The 26,639-nt window shown below is 39.6% G+C and overlaps 1 protein-coding gene across 4 annotated transcripts in view; it reads right to left on the bottom strand.

Moving 5' to 3' along the window:
• LOC114660724 (synembryn-A-like) overlaps positions 1 to 26,438 on the bottom strand; it is a 284,885-nt gene extending 258,447 nt beyond the window's left edge. For all 4 annotated transcript variants that reach the window (XM_051933704.1, XM_051933705.1, XM_051933706.1 and 1 more), the window contains exon 1: positions 26,202 to 26,438. The gene's annotated coding sequence lies outside the window, so the exon portion shown is untranslated. The remainder of the gene's footprint in view (positions 1 to 26,201) is intronic.
• Between the last annotated feature and the right edge of the window lie 201 nt (positions 26,439 to 26,639).

The raw sequence follows: 26,639 nt of genomic DNA, 5'->3' as shown, positions 1-26,639 counted from the left end.
ATCAACAAAATGTAGTGAATGAAAAAAAAGAGAAATCTAAATCAAATCAATATTTGGTGTGACCACCCTTTGCCTTCAAAACAGCATCAATTCTTCTAGGTACACTGGCACACAGTTTTTGAAGGAACTCAGCTGGTAGGTTGTTCCAAACATTTTGGAGAACTAACCACAGATCTTCTGTGGATGTAGGCTTCCTCACATCCTTCTGTCTCTTCATGTAATCCCAGACACACTCGATGATGTTGAAATCAGGTGCTCTGTGGGGGCCATACCATCACTTCCAGGACTTCTTGTTCTTCTTTACGCTGAAGATAGTTCTTAATGACTTTGGCTGTATGTTTGGGGTCGTTGTCCTGCTGTAGAATAAATTTGGGGCCAATCATACGCCTCCCAGATTGTATTGCATGATGGATAAGTATCTGCCTGTATTTCTCAGCATTGACAACACCATTAATCCTGACCAAATCTCCAACTCCATTTGCAGAAATGCAGCCCCAAACATTCAAGGAACCTCCACCATGCTTCACTGTTGCCTGCAGACACTCATTATTGTATCGCTCTCCAGCCCTTCGACGAACAAACTGCCTTCTGCTACAGCCAAATATTTCAAATTTTGACTCATCAGTCCAGAGCACCTGCTGCCATTTTTCTGCACCCCAGTTCCTAAGTTTTCGTGCATACTTGAGTCGCTTGGCCTTGTTTCCACGTCGGAGGTATGGCTTTTTGGCTGCAACTCTTCCATGAAGTAGATGGGTGTACCTGGGTCCCACTGGTGTCTGCTAGTTCTGAGCTGATGGCACTGCTGGACATCTTCCGATTTCGAAGGGTAATAAGCTTGACGTGTCTTTCATCTGCTGCACTAAGTTTCCTTGGCCGACCACTGCATCTACGATCCTCAACGTTGCCCGTTTCTTTGTTCTTCTTCAAAAGAGCTTGAACAGCACATCTTGAAACCCCAGTCTGCTTTGAAATCTTTGTCTGGGAGAGACCTTGCTGATGCAGTATAACTACCTTGTGTCTTGTTGCTGTGCTCAATCTTGCCATGACATGAAAGTGTCTTCCACAACCTCACCTTGGTAGCAGAGTTTGGCTGTTCCTCACCCAGTTTTAAGCCTCCTACACAGCTGTTTCTGTTTCAGTTAATGACTGTGTTTCAACCTACGTGTGACATTGATGATCATTAGCACCTGTTTGGTATAATTGGTTGATCATACACCGGACTATAATCCTACAAAATCCCTGAATTTGTGCAAGTGTACCTATAAGAATTGATGCTGGTTTGAAGGCAAAAGGTAGTAACACCAAATATTGATTTGATTTAGATTTTTCTTTTGTTCGCTCACTTTGCATTTTGTAAATTGATAACAATAAACAATATTTATATTTCTGAAAGCATTCTTTGTTTACAGCATTTTTTCACACCTGCCTAAAACATTTGCACAGTACTGTATATACTAAGGGGCTCCGCCCCCTGCTCCCTTCGCTCACCCACCCCCCGGGTTTGGTTTACGGGATATACAATGGGAATTGTTACTATATGCATTATTTACTATATGCATTATTACAAACTTTTGTAAAAACAATACTTGTCCTTTACTTCCATCCCCAGGCGTGGTTAAATCTCTTTCTCGTAGGACGTATAACACTGCTCGCATTATGAAGGGGGGGCAGCTGAACGCAGGCTAAGGAGATGCTGTCGGATCGTGCTGTCTAGCTGCTGCTGCTGCTATTGAGCTGCCTGTTACGTTTATCGCAATGCAATTAAAAAGCCTGTACAGCAGCTGTCCTTTGGCCACTTCGTGTCTCTGCTGCTCGCGTTGTGAAGGGTATTGGGTGTACAGTTTATTTATTATGAACATGTTCTTCTTAAGTTTGCATATGCTGGATTTATGTCCAAGTGTCTGTTGATGGCGTTCTCATTTGATAGCCAAGATTCGGCCAGCTCTCTGGCACTTTTAGTACTGGCCTTAAATTTTACTTGTACATTGTCCCAGTTAAATGTATGTCCTGTTGACTTAGTATGCATATAGATCAATGAAAGTGAGTCCTTTCTTTTGACGGCGTTTCAATGTTCCTGTATATGTGTTGCGATTCTTTTTGAAGTTTGTCCTATGTATACCGCTGAGCAAGAACTACATGGAATACTATTAACTGCGTTTCGTGTTTCTGCTGTCGATTTCTTGTTTTTAGCATTAAAGAAGACCGTGCGCAAATTGTTCGTGGGTTTGTGTGCTATTCTGATGCCTGACTTGGCCAGGATGCGCGCTGTACCTTCAGACACCTTGTGGTGATAAAGGAGTGAGTGCCAGGTGGGGTGGGATTCTGATTCAAGTCGACTGTTTGCTGAGTTTTTTGGCGTTTTCTGTGTAAGCTCCGATTAATGAATGGTTTTTGAGTATGCGTTTGAAGTAAAAAGATGGAAGAGATAGCGTCTCTCATTTATTTTTGTTTCCTTCGTATTATAATGGGTGTGGGCTCTTCTGAATAGAGTTTTAACACAGCTCCGTTTATGAGATACCGGGTGGTTGCTGGTGAAGTGTAATATCTTGTCTGCGTAGCATTCTTTACGTTGAACACTTGTGGTCAGGGAGGCATCATTATTTCTTTTGATGTAGATGTCCAGGAAGCTGATGTGTCGGTTAATTTCTTTTTCCATTGTGAATTGGATTGCAGGGAATTTTGTGTTGATGTGATTGTAGAATTCATTCAGCTGGTCATTTTTTAGTATGACGATCACTGACTTAGCCACCTCCCCCACCACGTAATTTTGTGCTATACAGTAATCCCTCCTCCATCGCGGGGGTTGCGTTCCAGAGCCACCCGCGAAATAAGAAAATCCGCGAAGTAGAAACCAGATGTTTATATGGTTATTTTTATATTGTCATGCTTGGGTCACAGATTTGCGCAGAAACACAGGAGGTTGTAGAGAGACAGGAACGTTATTCAAACACTGCAAACAAACATTTGTCTCTTTTTCAAAAGTTTAAACTGTGCTCCATGACAAGATAGAGATGACAGTTCAGTCTCACAATTAAAAGAATGCAAACATATCTTCCTCTTCAAAGGAGCAAACAAATCAATAGGGCTGTTTGCTTTTAAGTATGCGAAGCACCACGGCACAAAGCTGTTGAAGGCGGCAGCTCACACCCCCTCCGTCAGGAGCAGACAGAGAGAGAGAGAGAGAGAGAGACAGATAAAAAAATCAATACGTGCCCTTCGTGCTTTTAAGTATGCGAAGCACCGTGCAGCATGTCGCTTCAGGAAGCAGCTGCACAGAAGGTAGCCAACGTGAAGATAATCTTTCAGCATTTTTAGACGAGCGTCCGTATCGTCTAGGTGTGCGAACAGCCCCCCTGCTCAATCCCCCTACGTCAGGATCAGAGAAAGTCAGCGCAAGAGAAAGAGAAATGTAAGCTGGGTAGCTTCTCAGCCATCTGCCAATAGCGTCCCTTGTATGAAATCAACTGGGCAAACCAACTGAGGAAGCATGTACCAGAAATTAAAAGACCCATTGTCCGCAGAAACCCGCGAAGCAGCGAAAAATCCGCAATATATATTTAAATATGCTTACATATAAAATCCGCGATGGAGTGAAGCCGTGAAAGGCGAAGCGCGATATAGCGAGGGATCACTGTATATTGCCTTTGATTCTTGTAAGTCTAAGCATTATCCTCTGATGAAGACCCCTGGCAGGGGTTGAAAGCTCAGAAACTTTTTCTTCATGTCTTTCCCCATAGTAATTTGTAAGAAATAATTTTCTAAAACAATATACTCTCTTTTTTCTCTATGCAGACATAATAATAATTTTGTAGAATGTGATTTATGACTAATTCATTCTGAATGTAAATAATGTAAATTATTGTCATTCAATTCAAACAATTTAAATAATATTCTATCACTTAACATTTGGCAGCTAAGTAATTATTGAAAGTAGCTGAACAGAATGTGGCAAAATAACAAAACCTGTATGCAAAAAAGTGATAGTGTGAAACAGACAACAAAAGGAAAGCTGAGGCTGGAGCTTTAATTCACCATGTCACCATAAAAGTTCATGTCAAACCTATTTTTGAGGATTTCTAAAATATTAGCAGTGCATGCCGTCACTCAACTCCAGCAAAAGTGCTTTTTGTAATAATGTCTGTGATTTTTAGCTGCATGCACTTTTATATTCATACAGCTCAAAACATCTAGATTAATCTTATGCTTAGAGGCCTGAGCAGTCTCTGGTAGATTAGTGGGATTTCTGTTAGTCATTTGTAATTATTCCATAATGGCCCAGTCATCTCTACAAAAATCTATTCTTCCATGTATCATTGTTTGAGCCAAATTAATCTTATTCCATTTCTGAGTACTAGAGCTTATACTAGAAGGACTTTGGACAAGGTGGGAACGGGATACTAGTGCAACACTGACAGATATGAAAAATACTGTAAAGAAGCTGATGTCATAAACTATACACTCTCATGGCAAATGACCAAGTAAATTCAGAAGCGCACAGCTTACACCCAAAGTCAAAAATGTTTTTGCTTGGTTGACAGCATATTGATGTGTGGTTGCATACAGTACATTGCCCTGCCATGACCCTGTGGTTTTGTTGACAGTATATTTATGACTGATTTGCATGAAGTATGGGAAGACTAGCTACTCTGTACATCATCAGCCTATTATCAGAAAATTTCAGATCTGTTTTACTTCAGATCAGGTTGAGGAGCACACACAGGTACTACTGCTGGGCGGTACACCGGTTCATACCGAAAACCGTTTTTTATATTTTTTATGATATGGATTTTTCTTATACCGCAACACCGGTTTAAATTGCCTAAACGACATTTGGAACGTGGCGCAGCGGGAAACTGTTCAAGTGGGGACCTTTTTCACTGCTACACCGCTAAACACAGATTTGTTGCACAGGGGCTCTTTTTCACTGCTACTCCACTAAATAGGTAGTGGTAGTGTAGGTATTGCACGGTTAAAATGGACAGAGAACATTCCGAAACTGAAGCTGACGATAAAGTTGAACATAATGACACAGAAGAACTTTTGCCGTAAAAAAGGAATCACGTCCGTTTCCTGGAGATACTTAGGTTTTAAAAGGTCGGATGTGGACCATTATGTTCAAATGTGTAAATACTGTTTCTATACTACTGGATAACACTGCAAGCCAAGTTGTACTTGTTTTATTTGTTTTCAATACAGTGTAATTTACCTGGTTACTGTATAATAGTGTGATGACATGTTGACTTTATTCTCGACATTTCTATTTTATTCTTGCCATTTATGTCAAGATTAAAGTCAACATGTTGACTTTATTCTCGAAATTTGTCATTAAAGTAGAACATCGTAAACTAAACTTCATCATAAAATGAATATTTAATTTACTAGATTTTCTCAAACCTCGTCATAAGTTATATAGCACATTAAATGCTTTGTGTTAAGTGTTCCCCGAGCTTCTTAAACTGACTTCCTCTTGCACTAAGAGGAGGCGCCGGCAGCGATCGCCACACAGAGTACATTCACTTCATGATATTCCTGCTCTCTGAACATTTAGAATGCTAAGATAAATACTTGATATAATTTTCATGGTGAAATGCATTAAAGCATGCATTAATCATGTGGGGGCACGGCGGCGTGGAGGTTGCACTGCTGCCTCACAGCAAGGGTGTCTCCGATGTACCCTGCCTTGCATTTGCATGTTTTTCTGGTGGGTTTACTCGGCGTGCTTCAGTTTCCTTTCAAAGTCATATAGGATGTGGGGTTTTGTTATGCTATATTGACCCTGCTAGTGTATGTTTTGCTCGTATTCACCCTGCGATGTACTGGCGACTCGTTCAGGGATGGGCGCAAACCCTGAATGGATGGCATAATTAAACATGTATAACAAAGATATTTTTAAAGTTCTGAACACTCCGTGGGCTAAGTTTATAACTAGTTTTAATTTCACAAAGACGTTTATTGTGTGGTGATTGGTTATGTGGAGAAAGAAAAAGGAAGGATAGGAACTGGGGTTTTGGTACGTCAGATAGAGACAGCACGCGTGCAATAAAGAAAGCCCGCTCAGAAGAACATGCATTGAATTCTGTGTTCGTGTCTCCGACCACCAGATCACAAACCCAACATTTACACAATACTTAAGTTAAATCTGTGCGATACCCATTCATACATCCAGTTTTCTGGAGCCTCGTCACACCTGCCATAAAGTTCTCTACACTGAACATACACCTGGGGACCCCTTACTGCGAGGGAACAGCACTACCGCCTCACTACCATGCATGTTTAATACCTGCTTTAATGCATTTCACCATGAAAATGATATCAAGTATTTATCTTAGCATTCTAAATTTTCAGAAAGCAGGAATATCATGAAGTGAATGGATTCTGTATGGTGATCGCTGTCTCCTCTTAGTGCGGAGGAAGTCAGTTTAAGAAGTGTAGTGATTAACAACTGGGTCGGGGAACGCAACACAAAGCATTTAATGTGCTACATTAATTTATGACGGGATTTGACAAAATCTAGTAAATTAAACATTGATTTTAGGAAGAAGTTTAGTTTACGACATTCTACTTTAATTATGAAGTAAACTATGAGAATAAAGTGGAAATGTCGACTTTAATCTCAACATAAACGGCGAGAATAAAGTGGAAATGTTGACTTTATTCTCAACATATAGTTTGTTTTTTTCTTCCCTGTGTCCGTATTGTTGTTTTCTTCACCGTGACCCTAATACGATTCCGTAGGGCTATACCACAAATAGCATTATAAATGCAAGTTGCAGGTTTATTATTTATGCATATAGCATAGCTTGAAGCAAGGTCAATATTAATGCAGTTTGGTTAAATGATGGTTCAGTTGGTAAAGATGTCATCACCAAGTTGCACTTGTTTTATTTTATTTTAATTTGGTGAATACTGTGTAATGCACCTGGGCTTAAAGTCTTGAAGTAATAATGCAACTATCAGTAATAATACTATTATTTATTAGTTTAAATATTATGCAGTTTAATGATGATAAAGTTGTTTAAAAAGTCACTTTAACGTGTCAGTGGACAGAGATTGTTAACATTAACAGAAAGTGTAGTTGGTTTACAAAAAATATTTACTATTTATTCCTTTTATAAGACATATTCAGTGCAATACAACTTTTGACAAGCACTTCTGGATATTTTAATAAGTCTAAATGCCTCTTTGTATGGTTGAAAATATGTTGTCAAAATTATAGTTTAAGTTTTTGCAAAATTTGTTCAATAAAAAGGTTCTATATTTTGACTGCATCTGTCATGCAATGTGATACCTTCTCCATTAGTGCCACCCCCTTGAAAACTATCACTTTATGGGGCAATGCAAACCTGTATTAATACTTGTGTGCACATTAAAATGTTTTTTTTGTTCAATGTACAATACTCTTGACAGTGGAATAGGTTATTCTTAGCCAGTAATTGCTTTGGAAAATGTGGTTAACATCCACTCATGCATGGGGAAAAAAATACCGGCGAATACTGTGAAACCGGGATAATTTAGAAAAATACCGTGACATAGAATTTTGGTCATACCGCCCACCCCTAACAGGTACACTGTTCTGCCACACCCTCCACATGACAAAACAGCTCGGGATCCCGGTTGGCAGCCCCCCAGGCAGACACATGGTCCAGTCCCAGTCTCCAGAAATAACCCTCTATGTGCCACAGCCAGGTGTTACATGGGCGTCCCCTTGGCCTGGTCCAGCCACTCGTGTCCTCAACAACTAGGATCCTGCGAGCCTGATCACAGTTGGGGAATTGTGCCCTCCATGACCAACTGCTCATTCGACACAAAGTCAACCCAGCGGTACCCAAGGATTCTATGAAGAGACACAGTACCAAAGGAGTCCAGTCTTTGTCTCGAGTCACTGGATAGCATCCATGTCTCGCAACCATACAATAAGACAGGATGCACCAGGATACTAAAGAACACAGATGTTGCCTGAAGAAGGGGCCTGAGTTGCCTCGAAAGCTTGCATATTGTAATCTTTTTAGTTAGCCAATAAAAGGTGTCATTTTGCTTGGCTTTTCTCTACATTCAGGAGATTTGATAACTCTAATATTATTTTAAAAACTTTTCACAGAATTTTTTAAACTAACAAATCATCAAAAGTTTAGATAAAAAGTCGAAACCACCATGACTAATGCTGCCCATTCTCTCTATGAAATGTTAAACTACATGGAGTGCATTTTACTCACTAGCACATCCCAGCACTATGTGCTAAGAGGCACTGTTCCTGATCTTTTCCTTATACAGTAATCCCTCCTCCATCGCGGGGGTTGCGTTCCAGAGCCACCCGCGAAATAAGAAAATCCGCGAAGTAGAAACCATATGTTTATATGGTTATTTTTATATTGTCATGCTTGGGTCACAGATTTGCGCAGAAACACAGGAGGTTGTAGAGAGACAGGAACATTATTCAAACACTGCAAACAAACATTTGTCTCTTTTTCAAAAGTTTAAACTGTGCTCCATGACAAGACAGAGATGACAGTTCCGTCTCACAATTAAAAGAATGCAAACATATCTTCCTCTTCAAAGGAGTGCGTATCAGGAGCAGTGACTGTCACAGAGATAGCCCTATTGATTTGTTTGCTTTTCTCTCTGTTTGGCTTTTAAGTATGCGAAGCACCGCGGCACAAAGCTGTTGAAGGCGGCAGCTCACACCCCCTCCGTCAGGAGCAGACAAAGAGAGAGAGAGAGAGAGACAGAGTTTGTTTTTCAAGCACAAATCAATACGTGCCCTTTGAGCTTTTAATTATGCGAAGCACTGTGCAGCATGTCGTTTCAGGAAGCAGCTGCACAAAAGATAGCAACGTGAAGATAATCTTTCAGCATTTTTATACGAGCGTCCGTATCGTCTAGGTGTGCGAACAGCCCCCCTGCTCACACCCCCTACGTCAGGATCACAGAAAGTCAGCGCAAGAGAGAGAGAGAGAAAGTAAGCTGGGTAGCTTCTCAGCCATCTGCCAATAGCGTCCCTTGTATGAAATCAACTGGGCAAACCAACTGAGGAAGCATGTACCAGAAATTAAAAGACCCATTGTCCGCAGAAACCCGCGAAGCAGCGAAAAATCGGCGATATATATTTAAATATGCTTACATATAAAATCCGCGATGGAGTGAAGCCGCGAAAGGCAAGCGCGATATAGCGAGGGATTACTGTAATGCCTCTTCCAATCATGCTTGAATTGCCTCTTGCCAGTTATTACCAATAAACTTTCACAATATTTTTTTAGGGGCACTATTAAGTTAATGTACACCGAGTGTATTGTGTGTAGATTTTTGGGTCTTGTACTTGTATATTTTTACTTTGTTTTTATTGTTTTACATTATGACTTTATGCTCTCTGTTTTTACTTTCTGCAAAATGGAGTTATAGCAGTAGCGCTCCACAGAAAAGTCACAAGCACTCAATGTAGTTTAGTTTTATAGCAGCATGCAAACCAAATAAAGTTTATCTAGTTAATGAGACCAGTTTTTTATTTTCCAGAACACAAGGGGAGCATAATTTATTTTGACATATTTGTGCACATAAGGTAGGTAGACCTAATCAAATATAGGTATGTAACAGACCAGAGGTAGAATTTCCCAGAAAATTATCCAGTTTCAGTGGAAACACTGCCTTTACCAATTACAAAACATTAAATACTTGCTCACACACTCTGACATCTGTCTTTTCATAAACTACTGGAGGTAAAAGAAAGCATACAATGGGCATCTAGGTTCTACCACCTGATATTTTTAACAAATCAAAATGCAAAACTAAACATGCTTCAGCTGCTGTATGGGCAGATTTTCGTGGATGTACAAGAAAAGACCCATGCATGTGGTAATCCTCCACAGTTTTTTTTAAGCTCAACCCTCCATTCAATGTAGAAAACATATCTAGTAAACAGGTACCCAGATACTGTGCTTGTGCATTTGCCTTCTGTCTATCTTGGATAGAGATCTCTTCATAGGTAAGATAAAGTCAGACTCCAAAATGTATAAAATTGCATGTTAATTCTAATAAATAAATTGAAACTGAAAAGAGGAGCAATCCTTAGTGGTTATCTTGTTGGAATAAAGTACATTGACATTTGCCTGGACAACTTTTGCTGGTATAGTCTTTTTTTCTAAGTTTTTAACACTGTGCATGATAAGGGATTAATAAATTATACTTATGTACTCAATGTAAATTAATTTATCCCTACAGTGATAATGTGCAGCCATTTAGCCATTTACTGCAGGCATATCCTTTACATAAGCAGAAAGATTTAAGAGGGATCATTGGAAAATTTTCATAGAATACTGTATACTGAATAACAGAAAGCTTCCCAATTATGTATTATTTAAAGAGTTACAATGATTGCTCTCAAACATCATATTTAGACGGATTGCTCTATAGCTCAATATTTAGTTCACTTGCTAATATTTATACTGTATCTAAGCAGTCTGTCGTAAAAGAAGCGCTTGTGACAGATGTAAATGCATACATTTTATTTTATATATCAGTCAGATTCTTATCAAGAGCTAACCATATGCTGAAAAATATGCAGTGTCTTATTTTTTAGCATTCTAAACTGAAAACATTGGCTGGCATAATCACTCTGCAAAATAACACAAATGTGATTGTGTTACAAATTACTTTTAGAAAAGTAAAATTAAATATAGATTTAAAATGAGAAAGTATAAGCCAATTATTTCAATGTATATACAGTAAAATAAAAATGTTAATTGGCAAACTGCTTACTTTTATCATACAGTGTAACACACTGAAATTTTAAGCTGCTCTTTATTTAAGTTGCTGCATACAGACACCTGTGCATAATAGCAAAATTCCATTAACTAACTGTTTGTACCTTAATCTACACAAACTACCAAGAGTCAAACAAAATGCACCTAGAGAGGAAAAAAAATAAAATAATACTATTATATTTTAACAGACACTGTAATAAGACCAATATACACATCTCATACTGCATATGAAAGTCACAAATGTTTCATAATTCAGGCTCTACACACCATCTACGGAAATACTGGGATTTATAATGAATAAAATTCGCAAACATTCTGTCATGCAGACAGCATAATCGCTCCAGCTACACTAGCTGCACATCATTTCCTGTCACTAAAAACACTTTTATTAATAATCCATCATAATGATGGAGCACAAGCTGTGAATTTTAAAGGATTAACTTTGTATTCACAATAGAGACTGTACGTGCTGTCAAGCTTTTTTTATTATCTTCACATCCTTTTCAAATCTAAAGCTTACTCCATTAATTATTATGAAGAACAATCAGATTCTGGGCACTTAAAACAATAAATTACTAATCATGATCCACATTGTGCACTCCTGCCAGTTTTTTTGTGAATTTTGTGTGAGCACATCTTTTACTTCCATCAAAGAAATCTCTGTTCTCACACTTGACAGCATTAACTGGCAGCATTTTCCAATATGCAGATAAAAAAAATGCCAGAGTGCTCCCACGAGGTAGTGTAGTGGTAGACAAGCAAACAGAGTCAGATATCTTTGGACATATTTCACAGGCACATTACAAGTTTATCATTTTACTATGTTGTGAAATTAACAAATCAAGGAAGGGTTGGTTTTGCAAGCAAATGATAATTACTAGTATTGACAAAGTAATTTTGAATTGTGTGTAATGTACAAAATAAAGGACATCATGGCATACTGAAGGTTACCACTTGCCAGTTCAGACGTAATACTTCATAGAGCAAAGTGAGTGGTCCCTTGATAATTATACAGGTTGTGCTGTGTGCCTTTTGTGGCTGCAGTACACCATGTATGATTATAACAGGCAGTAAAAAAAGAAATACAGTAATCCCTCCTCCATCGCAGGGGTTGCGTTCCAGAGCCACCCGCGAAATAAGAAAATCCGCGAAGTAGAAACCAGATGTTTATATGGTTATTTTTATATTGTCATGCTTGGGTCACAGATTTGCGCAGAAACACAGGAGGTTGTAGAGAGACAGGAACGTTATTCAAACACTGCAAACAAACATTTGTCTCTTTTTCAAAAGTTTAAACTGTGCTCCATGACAAGACAGAGATGACAGTTCAGTCTCACAATTAAAAGAATGTAAACATATCTTCCTCTTCAAAGGAGCAAACAAATCAATAGGGCTGTTTGCTTTTAAGTATGCGAAGCACCCGCGGCACAAAGCTGTTGAAGGCGACAGCTCACACCCCCTCCGTCAGGAGCAGAGAGAGAGAGAGACAGATAAAAAAATCAATACGTGCCCTTCGAGCTTTTAAGTATGCGAAGCACCGTGCAGCATGTCCTTTCAGGAAGCAGCTGCACAGAAGGTAGCCAACATGAAGATAATCTTTCAGCATTTTTAGACGAGCGTCCGTATTGTCTAGGTGTGCGAACAGCCCCCCTGCTCAATCCCCCTACGTCAGGATCAGAAAAAGTCAGCGCAAGAGAGAGAGAGAGAGAGAGAGAAAAGTAAGCTGGGTAGCTTCTCAGCCATCTGCCAATAGCGTCCCTTGTATGAAATCAACTGGGCAAACCAACTGAGGAAGCATGTACCAGAAATTAAAAGACCCATTGTCCACAGAAATCCGCGAACCAGCAAAAAATCTGCGATATATATTTAAATATGCTTACATATAAAATCCGCGATAGAGTGAAGCCGCGAAAGGCGAAGCGCGATATAGCGAGGGATCACTGTAGTGACATGGGTCTAATGTTGAGGATTTTTGGATAAAAAGAAGTAGTATGTATGACAAACTGTAGGGCAAAAAGGATAAACAAAATACTTAAACAGCAAAAATCCTTCAATGTCTACCTGTGCTCTGTCTACTGCCTTGCACTTTATAAGACCAATTAAAAAGGCAGAGAAATGAAAACAAAGAAAATCAAATATGATTACTGGAATAAACAAAGTAGATTAGCTTTGAGACTAGACTTGAATAAAAGCAACATGAAATATCAGAATGCAAAACTGTACTTTAAAGTGCAATACCAGTTGAAGAGTTGGATGCCTGTAGGTTACTAGATGGTGTTTCCTACATTACATTCAACATTCAATCAAGGAAGATTAGTCACATAACCATACTATTATATAAATAAACCTTGTAGAAGTATCGCCACATGGGAGGAAAAGCATTTTATTAATTTGTTTCTGCACCACTATCATCTGAAATTTCTCAAGCACTTACTTTATCATTGCCTCTAGAAGATTCTCTATATCAGCTGACATGATTTCTGTGCCAATTTCAAAGTCCTAACTGAGGTAAAGACAAATATCACTGAAGGTATAATTCTGTACAAGAAATGTGGGTGGATGGACCATGTAATCAGAAAGTTTTGTATTTGACCGAGAAAAGGACAAAGAAATCGAGATAGCCAGGTGGAAGCATTTCAAACATACCGTCAAAGGCTACTTCATAAAAGGCTGGATTAATATTGATCCCTTGCAGACCCCACCTATGGAATGTCCTTTAAGTCACCACATTATTCATCAAGTGGGGCTTCATTTTGAAATCGACCATTTCTCTGATGAGACAGACAAAAAAAACTGTGATAAAACGTAAGGAAGGAAAACCTAGATCCACAGAAGTCTCTCTCAATTGGAAATTCCAATTATCCCAAGGACTCATTTTAGCTCACATAGTAATCTTGGAAAGAATATTCTCTCTTGTTTCTCATCTCTTGTCAAGAGAGAGAGAAACAGTACCATCATCTTCTTCACCTGTTTACCATACAAAAACTCGCATCACCACATTTCTGCATGAAGGTAACAAACTCCAAAAGTGCAGCATGACGCAAGCAATCCTGAATTGAATATAAAACATTTGACGTATGAGAGGAAAGTGTTCCACACATCAAGCTCATTTGGATGGCTTATAGCTAATATGTCATCCAGATATGAACGTTATATGAGTTAGGCTTTGTCTCAGATACCCACCACACATTCCCCAATTTTCACTGATATCCTGTATTACATAATTCACTATTTAACTTAATGTATTCAACAAGAGGCATTAGCTCCCTCAGATATCAGCTCTTTTTAAAGAGTAGTATTCAGTTAACACACAGTAAAAGGTCCTTTATTCATCCACTGGTAAAAAAAAACTAAAATGAACTGCACTTAGCTAGAATTCTTTTTAATATTGGTCACTCACAATCAGTTGAAAGTAGCCTAATTAGAGAAAAAAGAAAAAGAGAAAAAAAAAATTCTTTTTAAAATCCTTTTTTTTTTTTTCTTTTAAACTGGATTATGCCGGAGCAGATACTGAAAGCAGACAGCAGAATTAAGCAAACTGGAGGAAAGCAATCTTCTTTATTTAAAAATGATAGTTTATCTTCACATCTGTTGGGCTTCACTTTCCTCAGTAGTTTACCGTATTTTCATATGTTGTTTTTTGCTTAGTTACACATCTCCGTCTCAGTAAATATTGTCACAATATGCTGATAAGCATCATGTTCATATTTATAAAACCTCTGGGATATTTCAAAACATTACTATTAAAGCTCTGATTACAATAGCAACGTATCTACTCCCATATACTTCTGTAACTTTGACTTTAAAAGTCAAACCTGCATTAGCTGTTAGAAAAAGTGGCCATTCTCACAAACCACAATAACTCCCCAAACACTGAACTAACCGCCTCTGTGTTTACAGACAACAGCATTACACAAATAATTGACTGCAATACTGACCAATGGACTAATTGTAATTACCACATATGTCAATTACCGTACCTGTCAAATACATTTTAGACAATATATTTAAAACTGTCCTACAGACATGCATGATAAAATTTCCTTTTCATTCCTGACTTCCTTAATCAATATCTTCAGTAGGGGATGGGAACGTAGGTGAAACCAGATGAACATATTCTACTGTTTTGTGATTGTTGTGACACAAGTGAAGGTGTCAGTTTTTCATTCTTATTTGAATTGCATTTCAGTCCATAATCCTTAAAAGCTTGTCTTGTGATCCCAAAACCTCACCCAAGCAGCTCTACGTTAATGGCTATTAAAACTCTGTGGCTTCTTTTCTAAAGGAGACCAAACTTAGCTCTAATTGAGCTGCACTATTCTTCATAATATTCAAATCTGTGCTTAAAATGTATGTACGGTATCTAATATTTTGACCTTTTACTTCTGTATTTAATTTTTTCATCTGTAAATAAGGTAGAGTTCAATGTTATTCTCCTGATATGACGCTACAGTATTTGTCAGCTATACTCCTCTTTACTTCTCAGCTAAATATTTTTTCTTTGTTATATACCATTTATTTGGTTTATGTTTTTATTCTATCTTGGTATTTTATGTTCCTCTCCATTGCACTTCTTTCTGCTTAAATAAATCACCCATAATGATGATCTCTATTATATATTCTATAAAAACTGGCTGATTGATCCAGTGGTGGAGGAAATAAAACCATATAGTAACACTGCTTACAAATAATCAAGATGCTCCTATTTTCAGCTTCCTGAATTCAATTTGTAAAGAAGTGCTGTCCTCGTCCTTTATTCCCCCTGTCAAAGCAGTACTTTTATTCCTGTAGACTGGAGCAGCACTCCTACTTTTTCAGTCCAGATAGCAGTTTGTCATGTACTACCCATCATTCTACATTGAGTTTGTCAAGCTGTATACCTGTTTCTACATATTAAGGTTCTCTTGATCCTTCTCATAAAATCGTATGAGATATATTATTTATCCTTCAACCCATTCCATAAAGTTAAAGCTCTGCTGTAAATATCATTCTGGTGTCTAAGTAGAAGTTCCTGAATTCACTTAGGACTGCCCTCAGCAACAACTAACAATACGTCCACAAAATCTCTAAACATATGGCAATGTGCTAAACAGAATTTAAAATACACAGCAATCCTTATTTTGCAGAAAACAGCAGTGAGTTCAGAAAGAGTCATTGCCGGAATACAACACTAATTATTTTCTTTAGTCTTTTACTTTACATCTTTCTCTTTCTTTTTTCATTTAAAAAAATGAACTAGCTTGCACATGCCTTATAATGGTGTATTAAATAAATGGTGCTGCATAAAATGTTGAATTTTACAGTCAACTCTACAAAATAGGCACTTTTTAAATATATTCCATTTTTGTGTAATTTTTTTTAAATTACAGGATAATGTAGTACACACTAAATAATATAATCAATAATCAGTATGTCACTACAATTTATGCTTTAAATGGTTATTCGGACATTTATGCAACTTTTTGCACATTCACACATAGGCTTAGTTTGCATTTATCATGTATAAATATAAAAGTAATTAGCTTTTACTAGGAAAAACATATTACTTAATAAGTCTAATTTTTAATCTTAGACACAATACCCTTTTTAAATGTATATATCTAGTGAGGAACTTCAAAAGAAAAACTGAACTATGGATTTAGCATAGGAACTTTTATATAACCAAGAACACTCGAGAATGTTCTGGTTACAACAAAAAAGATGGGTAAAGGGCATCTAGGATATTGTATCTTTCACTGAACCAAAAAAGGTTAGTTAACCTATCTTGCTGTTCACTAGCTGCCCGTCTATCACAAAGGTTTAACATTTGAGCATAGACTTGCTAGAACTCATCAAGCTGCAGTCTTTGTGGGTCAGTTGTAGCTTACCTTAGATAGTACAGTAATAGCAGCAGATCAAGACCACACTGCATAGTATGGTACTAAGAGGAGATGATCCTCAGGTCTCAGTAAACAGTAGAACAAGATTAGTACCAGTTTTAACAAATCTACAGCTACTGTTGTTTACATCTTGTGTTTCTCCACAGTTTGTTTAGTTGGCAGTGTTATTGCCAGTTAACAATGGTGCATTGGCAATTAACATTTTACCCTCTCGCAATTACTGATGTTGCGCTACACATTTCACTTAACTTAAATTAGAAACAGCACAGGGGAAAAAGCATGTCCTCATGTAAAAATAGTAAGAAATAATTGCAACCACTAAACTACATTAGATCAAAATGACTGTCGCTATTACAAATGTTACTCAAGTATGAAAAGGCATTAAATTCTTGTATGGAACATAATGATGACAAGAGGTACACATTAGTAAAATCATATCTAAAGTCTTAGCCTATCACTGATTGGTAGGGCACATTGTCAAACAATGTAAATAAACATTATCGATTGGCGGCAATCATTTTCAGAAATGTCCACAAAGTACCAAACTGCAGCAAAGTTTTTTTTTTCTTTTTTTTTAATCAAAAGAACACTATCAGGCTCCCATATTCACAGCAGGAGGTACGTGAAATTCCTGCACTTAGCTTATTTAGTAGAAGTGCCCTGTAGCTGAAGGAAGGCAGCCTGATCAGTTTGAATGGAAAGAGCCGCTGTGGTGTTTGCAGACTCCTAGTGCTTGGGGTACTTGAAGTGGGCCCATACCAGTGGTTCTCAAAGCTACCCTCCCTACCCCTCCCTTCAGTATCATATGCTAATATATATGCTCTCCAACCTCCATTGTGTAAATATAATAAAGAATTGGCAAGATGCTGACTAAACAGAGCACTGCCAGTAATTTGGTTCCACTACAAGCACTACTTATGGGCAAACAGTGTGGTGTCTTTTTTATCACATCCCGCATTGATTATTGTAATTCCCTACTGGCAGGTGCCCCTTCTAATCTTATATCACAGCTGCAGCTTATTCAAAACTCAGCTGCAAGAGTCCTTACTCAAACCAGCAGCAGCGAGCACATCACACCAATCCTGCTCCGTCTTCACTGGCTCCCTGTGTCTTACAGAATCGAATATAAAATCCTACTAATAACCTACAAAGCTTTAAATAACCTCGCGCCAAAATACATCAGTGACCTTCTCCATCACTATGTGCCTGCCCGCCCACTAAGGTCCTCTGATTCTGGTAATCTTGTTGTACCCCACACTAATCTACACTCCATTGGTGACAGGGCCTTCAGCTGTATAGCGCCCAGACTCTGGAATGACCTACCGAAATTAATTAGATCAGCTGACTCCACGAATTCTTTTAAAAAACAACTCAAAACTCATCTGTTCAGGAAGGCTTTTAGCTCTACTTGACTTTATTACCCTTCTCTCAGTTTACCTTTCTGTCAAGATGCTAATGTAACCTATGTGTGTGTGTGCTAGACCAGGGGTCCCCAACCACCGGTCCACGACCCACTACCGGGCCGCAGCCATCTGACAGCCGGGCCGCGAGAGAACTGCCGGCAACGGAGACTCACTCAGACTTTTCAGAACGCTTGGCGGGTGGGGCTTTGCAGCGGCGCAGAGAGAGGAGAGAGACCGAGGTGAGAGAGTATTACAACAAAGTATTGTTACAGTCCCGACAGTTTCCCCATATGACACGAGTCTATAGAAATCGCGTTACTACGAAGTACATTCAGCAGATGCTTTCATTACAACGAAGTGACCTTGAAATGCCTGAATGAATCATCCACAGAGCAGTTAGATCTGTGGTCACAGCTCAGATTTGTACGTTTGCACAACAATCCCCAAACAGAAACATTGTAAAAAAAATTCTTTCTTCGAACTTTCCTCGTACTGTTTTTTTTTTTTTTTTGCTGTTTTTGTTTTCTGTGGTTTTCAGTGATACCTTTTGCTTATTGCTTGTCAACATTTGAAAAACATCCATTGGAATTTAACTCATTGTCACCCTCCTATAGAAACGGCAGACACGAAAAAAACGATAACAGTGTTAATGTTTGTGATGTGCAATCTGTTGGAATGGCAAATGCAAAGCATATGTCTTTGTTATATGCAAAAAAAGAAGAAAAATCTCAGGTTGCAAACGTATGCGAACTGTTTAATAACTTAATAATAATAGAAATGTTATGTAAATTGTGTATACAACTGCCCCCCCCCCCCCCCCCCCGACCGGTCCGTGGAAAAATTTGCATCTAATAAAGTGGTCCTTGCTGTCAAAAAGGTTGGGGACCACTGTGCTAGCCCATCAATTATGTTGTCTGTTTTTTTTTTCCAGAATTCACTGTCTTAATCTTCTTTATTTATTTATCTGGTTTGTACAATGCTATATACTGTATACACTGCCGTTCTTTATTATATTCTGTAAGTGCCTTGAGCATGGGAAAGGTGCTATATAAATAAAATGTATTATTATTATTATTGGCTGTGAAGTGGCACGTCTATAAACTTAAGTGGCTGACTTAACATTTGTTTTTGACACCAACCAGTACGAAAGACAGTGGATTCCAGCCTATGCAAACTAAAATCGCTGAAAGAAACATAGGTCTGAGCTGAGAGTGCTCCCACAATGAATGACATTGACAGGAGACAGACAACCCTATGCAACACTCTATGCGAAGAGACAAAAGGGATAAAAATGGCTGTGGGAGTTGAAAGGGTCAACGAGTAATGAGCAGAACTAAAAGAAGTAAAAGTGCAAAAGTCACATTAGCAAGAAGGCATGCTTTTGGGCCAACAAATCAACAGAGTGGCAATCAAAGCGTTCTCTATGGCAGTGACAATGGAGAAAGTGGCAGTCAGGGATGTAAATAGTTTATTACTTTACTTACTGTAACATCGCTTAAGACACTTCCTTTTTTTAAATCGTTATTGTAACTTTAAAGAAGAGTAAACCTATTTTTTAAAATTCATATTACTAACCGAGAATAAACCGGATATGGACGCAGGGACACAGCGATGGGACCATGAGACGTACTGTGCAGGCACGCGTCTCATAAACCCACAAGCGAAGTCGTATCCACCGCGAACGAAGGAGTCACGGACCAACAACGAAAGAGCTCAACTAACGTGAATGAGAAATGAAGCAACAACATGCCCATAACTAACGACTAACGACACAGCCACACACAAAAGAGGATTCTGCGCTGCACCCCAGAGTCAACCGTGAGAGGCTACGGAGGCCCCACAGGTCCACAAAGATAGTACGGAAATCGCAGGCATCACCGCCATAATGTGAGTGGCACTACTGCGGAGTGAAGGCGCAGGTGTCACCGCCATATTGTGAGTGGAACTACTGCGGAGTGAAGTTAGGAATAATGTGCTGCTTGGGATTGTACAAACCGCTGAATGCTTTACACCATATTCAAACACAATACAGCTCAACGATACAAACACGAGCCTGCCTGGATAAGATCAATGAACGCAGGCACCTACAACGCGCGTCTGACACTGCGGAAGCAAAGCAGCCACGGGTTCCAAGCCCGCCTGAATAAAATCAATGAACGCAGGCGCCTACAACGCGCATCTGAAATGCTGCGGGCAAAGCGGGCACGGCTCCAAAACGAACGAGCTCAACTAATGTATTTCAGGATACCCAACGCCGGAGGTAGGTGAGCGAAGCGAGCAGGGGGCGGAGCCCCCTTGTTATTTCCATATTCCATATGTTCTTCTTTCTCCTATATCCACACAGATGGTTGCTACAATAACAATGTACTTATACTGTGTACATCGCTCTACAGGGTATTATTAAAAAAAATCTTGGGAGGTAGACTAGGGAGACAAGACGTGATCTTCTCGGAAGACAATTTAGCGTCCCGCAAGAGACACTTTAACATCACAAGAGACAAGGCAGTGAGACAACATTTAAAACAAGTTCAAGGTCATCTAACCTAGCAGTTGTTGGAATGCTTTTGGCAGACACACTTCATGTGCTACCAGCTCTTAAAACAATGACAAGCAACAAGCAGAACACGCAGCTCGCCAGCAGCAGAAAGACAGCAGCTGATCCAACGCATCTCTTTAGCGTGCGTTCAGCCGACCCCCCTCACAACACAAGCAGCATTATACATCCTGCAAGAAAGAGATTTAACCACGCCCAGGGCCAGAAATAAAAGACAAGTATTGTTTTTACAAAAGTATTAAAAGTAAAAGTGAAAATAATGCATATGTAACAATTCCCATGAAAATAACAATCTCTTTAAATTGTATATCTGGTAAACCAAACCCAGGGCTGGGCAAGCGAAGCGAGCAGGGGGCTGAGCCCCCTAGTGAGATAATAAATTTGAAATAAACTGATTACAATATATGTCAAAACCGTGCCACTCTCCTCCTGAATGTACATCATACACTGCTCGCAATACCAATCAATTGTGCGACATGTTGTTTGCAAGCATGATAAGAAAAGGCAAAAGAGGCGTTATTGCCAAGCCATGATCAAAGTCAAGTCAAGTCAAGTTGGGGAGCATGCACTGGTACAGTGCGTTGCCGCACCCACTACACGACAAAACACTTGGGATCCCAGTTGGCAAAACCCCAGGCAGACATGCGGTCCAGTCCCACCCTCCGGAAATGACCCTCTATCTGCCGCAGCCAAGTGTTACATGGGCGACCCTTGGCCTGGTCCAGCCACTCAGGTCCCCAACAATGAGGATCTTACAAGCTGGATCACCCTCGGGGAAACGTACCACATGGCCGTAGTGCTGTAACTGACGCTCCCTCACAATGCAGGTAATGTGCGTCATTCGGGACTTCATGAGCAACCGCTCATTCGACACAAAGTCAAACCAATGGTACCCAAGGATTTTCCAGAGAGATACGGTACCAAAGGAGTCCAGTCTTTGTCTCAGGTCACTGGATAGCATCCATGTCTCGCAACCATATAGCAAAGCAGGAAGCACCAAGACTCTAAAGACTTGGACCTTCATCATTTTGCATAGCTATCGGGAGTGCCACACACCCTTTTCCAGCAACCTCATGACCCCCCCATGCTCTCCCAATAAGTCTGCTGACTTCATAGGAAGAGTCACCAGAGACATGAATGTCACAGCCAAGGTAAGTAAACCTCTGGACAAGGTCGACACTCTCTCCACAGACAGACACACTGCTGATGGCTGTGCCCAAGAGGTCATTAAAGGCCTGGATCTTGGTTTTTATCCAGGACACTCGCAAGCATGGACACTCAGACTCCTTGCTCAGTCTCTCGAGCGCCCCGATCATTGCCTCCATTGACTCCATGAAGATCACAGCATCGTCAGCAAAGTCAAGATCCATGAATCTTTCTTCACCAACAGATGCCCCACAGCTGCTGGACCCCACGACCTTACCCAACACCCAGTCCATACAAGCACTGAACAGAGTATGAGCAAGAACACACCCCTGACGAACCCGAGAATCAACTGGGAAAAACACAGAGGTTCTGCCTCCACTCTGCATAACACTCATAGTATCAGTGTATAGGCCGGCCATGATATCTAGTAACCTCAAGGGGATCCTGTGAACCCTCAGGATGTCCCACAGGGCAGCTCGATCAACTGAAAACGCTTTATGAAAATCAAAAAAGGCTGCAAAGAAACTCTGCCGATATTCGCATTTGTGCTCCATGAGAACCCTCAGTGCCAGGATGCGGTAGATGGTAGACTTCTTAGGCGTAAAACCAGACTGTTCCAGTTACTGGTAGATGAGCAAGTGATCACGGATCCTACTGAGGACCTTACCCAGCACTATGAGCAGTGTTATCCCCCTGTAGTTGCCGCAATCCAGGCGATCACCCTTCTCTTTCCAGATAGGGACAACAAGTCCCGTTTTCCAGTCAGTTGGGATGATACCAGTCTCCCAAATGGAAGCAAAGATTGCTTGCAATGCCAGGAGGACAGCCTTACCACCAGCCTGGAGAAGTTCACCCCGGATACCACAGATCCCTGCAGCCTTTTCTCCCCTCAGCTGGTTCACCACCTGTGCAATCTCAGTGAGATTGGGTGGTTCACAGCTAATTGAATCAAACAAAAAGTTTTTTTTTTCTACAGTGCATGCCCAGTTGCTTTTTTGCTCAAATGATAGTAGAAAGAAACAATTGAGAGCATTGCATTTCAGTGAGTAAAAGTTATCAGCAACCTCTAGTTTCATAAGCAAAAAAATAAAAAATATTTTCCTGTTGGTAGACATTTAATCAAATCCATTTTATGATAATGCAGATCTAATTTTAGTGTTTTACGCCAATACAGCATCATGATTTATAGCAATTGTAAATTAACTTGGAATGAATCAACCGTTGAATCCTTGTAATAACATTAGTGAGCAGCAATTTGTGAGACAATAAAGCTACTGTGTCATGATCTAAAACGCCCACACACCAACCCCAACTCACCCCCTGAATCAATGGTATTGTACATCATTGATGTGTTGAAATGATGATGCAAAAATGTGAACTTTTAAGACACCGCACAGCTGTAACCTGAAGCATAATGATCTCTCTGCATCTCATTTCCTAATTAGGCAGGTAATACAGAAAACCTAATACTTGTCATCCCTATTAACCAAATTAATCCAGTCACCAAATCATATAAGAGGTGGGACAATATTTTGTAAATTAGAGCAATATACAATATGCACTTTCTGAAATGGCGGCTTAGTGAAATCTTAATTACAGACACCTACTCTGTGTCTTTTTACTGAAGATTAATGGTTTAATACATATTTACCCATATTTTTCTATTTCTAATATTGTGCAATATTTCCATGCATCAGTTGTCATTTTTTGTGGCACTGAGTTAAATATATCTGATTCACTGTCACGCTATATTGCAGTCCAAATATAAATATATTTTCTATAATTTTAACCTCCTTGGCATTAACCTTGAGCCTGACTCAGGCTCGGAATTCTCTGTAATTACAGTTAAGCCAAAGTCTGACTTGAGGTAAAATGTAAAGATCCACTTTAGAGTGTAAACCCCAAAACATGCTTTTAGACATCATTCTGTTGCCATGTTGTGGTTGAAGTAACATTATGCTGCTGCTGCAAAAAAAAAAAAAAAGTGAAACCGATGCTTACAGCATTCGATGACTGAACCATCATGATATGCCTGGTGAATTCTATCATCTGAAGGTTCAAGGTGATGCAAGTAGGTGCGTGGCAAAAATGCAAAATGATTGTGTCAGTGCCATGTTTCAGCAAATGCTTCTCCCTTGGTTGGGGTTCAAAGTCATGTTTCTTGTCATCTTTGTCCATTTTTGTTCCACTTTTTGTGTTACTATGTCTTTTGTTTATTGTGTTCATTATTCTTTGTTTTTGTCTGTGACTATAAAATGTCTTGGTTATGTTCCTTGTGCTATATGGAGACAGGGCCATCTGCCAATCACCAGCAGGAACTGCCCTATAAATCCAGGGGGTCTCCCATATTTCCTGGAAGTTCATTTTGCATGTAATAGGGAATGGAATGTTTACTTGTGATTCTATTGTGCTTATTGTTATAACCTGGGATATTTGAACCTTTGCTCTGTGGTTTGACCACTCTTTTATATTTGTATTGGAACTGAATTTGCATTTGGATTGCCTTGCCTTTTGGTAACTTTTTATTGCCCCACAGAGCTTCTTGGGGTAATAAACATTTTTGTTCAAAATAAATCTTTATTTTATTAAGATTCTTTAAGGCTGTTTTTGTTTCTAGATGGGGTTCCCCAGTTCAGTATTTAATAAGACATTTGTGCTTTTGGGACATTAAAAGGAAATGTGGAAGTTACTAAGCCTTGTGCTATGTATGCGTACAATAACACAGGGGGTGTGTCGGATGTGCAGATCAGACATTCAACCCTGTCATGTGCAAACAACAGAAAAAAATGTTAAGTGTTCAAAGAAACACACTTCTACTGTTGCGATTGTAACTTTGGGCTAGGCATTGGAGACTGCCTCAGATCATGTCACACAAAATACATGTACTTAAAAAATTCAATGTTTTTGACTTGCATATTAGTGCCTTTTCAGATCTGTAACAGTCTGTCTGATAGGTATGGAATTCATTTTGTAACATTACGTATAGCACTATGTTTATTGAACCTGCTCAAAAGGTGGTCTAGCTTAGTATGCAATTTTGCTCCTCTTCTGTGACTCCAAGAACTATACTGCAACTATACTTAGTCTTACTCCCCAGCTAGTCTGCACCTCTGGGGGACATGCCAACAGTATATAAATACATACAAAGATCAGATCAGAATGGGATGATCCCGAGCTGATTGCACACTGCAGTTAACAATGTATGTCTTCCCCCTGCTTCCCCTAACCAAGTCACCTGGTCACAGCCAGGAAAAGAATTCAGCAACATACAAGAAACTCCCTGATGCTCCTGTTGTACCAGAGACTGCTGTTCTGATGATATTCTGCCTTCTTGACAGCTGTTTGTTTAAAAAATGTAAAAATTAAAAGTCAAGCTAAGTACTACTTTCGTCTAACTTTCAAGTGTTTTCCCTGTTATCACATGTGCTGGGGTAGGTGCTTGTTCTTTCCGTGGATGGATTTATTAAATAGCAAAAGGGGGGAGACAGTAGAACTTAGTTTCTCAAGGAGTACAAGTTTCCTGCAAAATGCACATGGGTAGCCTGAGTCTCTCTCCTGGTTCCAACTAGCACAAGGCTGAAAAAGCCCTGAACAGGTGATCCAATTTCACTCAGAATAAACACACTCATAAAGGATGTCAGTTAAGGCTCTGATTATGCCAATGTGCATGTCGATTGAAAGCGGGAACAACTGTAACATTTTAGGGCAAATAAATGAAAAAAAGACAGCGAGAGACTTCATACAGTAATTAAGCCAAAATTCAAACCCAGGCTCATGCAACTGTTTGCAGAGCTAATCGGAGTCACCATGCCCGATTAACAGACGGACATGATATTCACTACAGAAAAAATTAAGATTCTGTGGATATTACTTACTATTCACGGTGCTAGAGAGTGGGGATGTATTTCACATTAATGAGTACATGCAAGTTAAAATTTCACTGTATTCTGTACATGTAACAATAATGACTCTATAAAAACCTATATGTGAGTAAACTGGAGTACTGCCACATAGGGCCAATATGTAATTACAAAAAACCCTCAGTTGAAAAGCGTAAAGCTCTGCCACCCCAAGATAAACTGATTAAAATGCTGCACTCCGTTTTGTTTGCTGCTCTACCAAAGCGGCCAGTATCCACTTCATTAAACACTGCACCGGGGTGCACACTCCATTTACTCTCCCAGTTCCGACATCGCCAATAACGTTGGCTCATATTAATTCCGACCCCAGTTAATCCAGTTTTACATGCGCCAATCCTGCACGTTCTAAACGACTTTTAGGCCCCGTGCCACCAGTACAGCACGCTCATTCATGGGAGTGCTAGCATCCTATTTAAAACAAATGGCACGGGCATTTTCACATTTCATATCCAAGAATATACAATTAGTTGCTAAAACCGCTTTCCATAATGAAGAGATGTTTCTCCATACTTTTGCGCCCAATCCCCGCCCCACGAAGGCCCCACCTCTTATAATGATCACAGCGACGTCTCTTGGGGAGGGGAGACAATCTTAAGAAGAGAACGTTTTCTGTCCAGCGTCTCACAGTACACAAGTGCCAAGTTCCACGCAGGCAGCCATTGCGCCTATCCACTTGCGAAGCCAAATAAAGAAGCTAAATATCTTTGTTCGCTTTGATTATTCACAAAAGTATGACATCCGATGTCGGAAGTACACTTTCACACGAGAACTCGGCCCTCATGACGTCACCGGCACCCGTTAACCCCACAGTGACTGTCGTGAAACGTAATGCTTAAATTCGCTGTACCGAACACTTGTGCATGCGTCAATGTCAGAATAAAGGAAATGTGAGGCGGCATAGACAAGAATTGTCAAGATGTGTTTCTGGCGATGTTCACGATACACTTTATCTCAAAATGTTTTAACGTCAGTGGAGCGATAGA

The sequence above is a fragment of the Erpetoichthys calabaricus genome, chromosome 11 (genome assembly GCF_900747795.2).
Source record: "Erpetoichthys calabaricus chromosome 11, fErpCal1.3, whole genome shotgun sequence".
In the NCBI taxonomy this organism is placed as follows: domain Eukaryota; kingdom Metazoa; phylum Chordata; class Cladistia; order Polypteriformes; family Polypteridae; genus Erpetoichthys; species Erpetoichthys calabaricus.
Note: the sequence above shows the minus strand (reverse complement) of the source record. Positions and strands in the feature narration are given on the sequence as shown.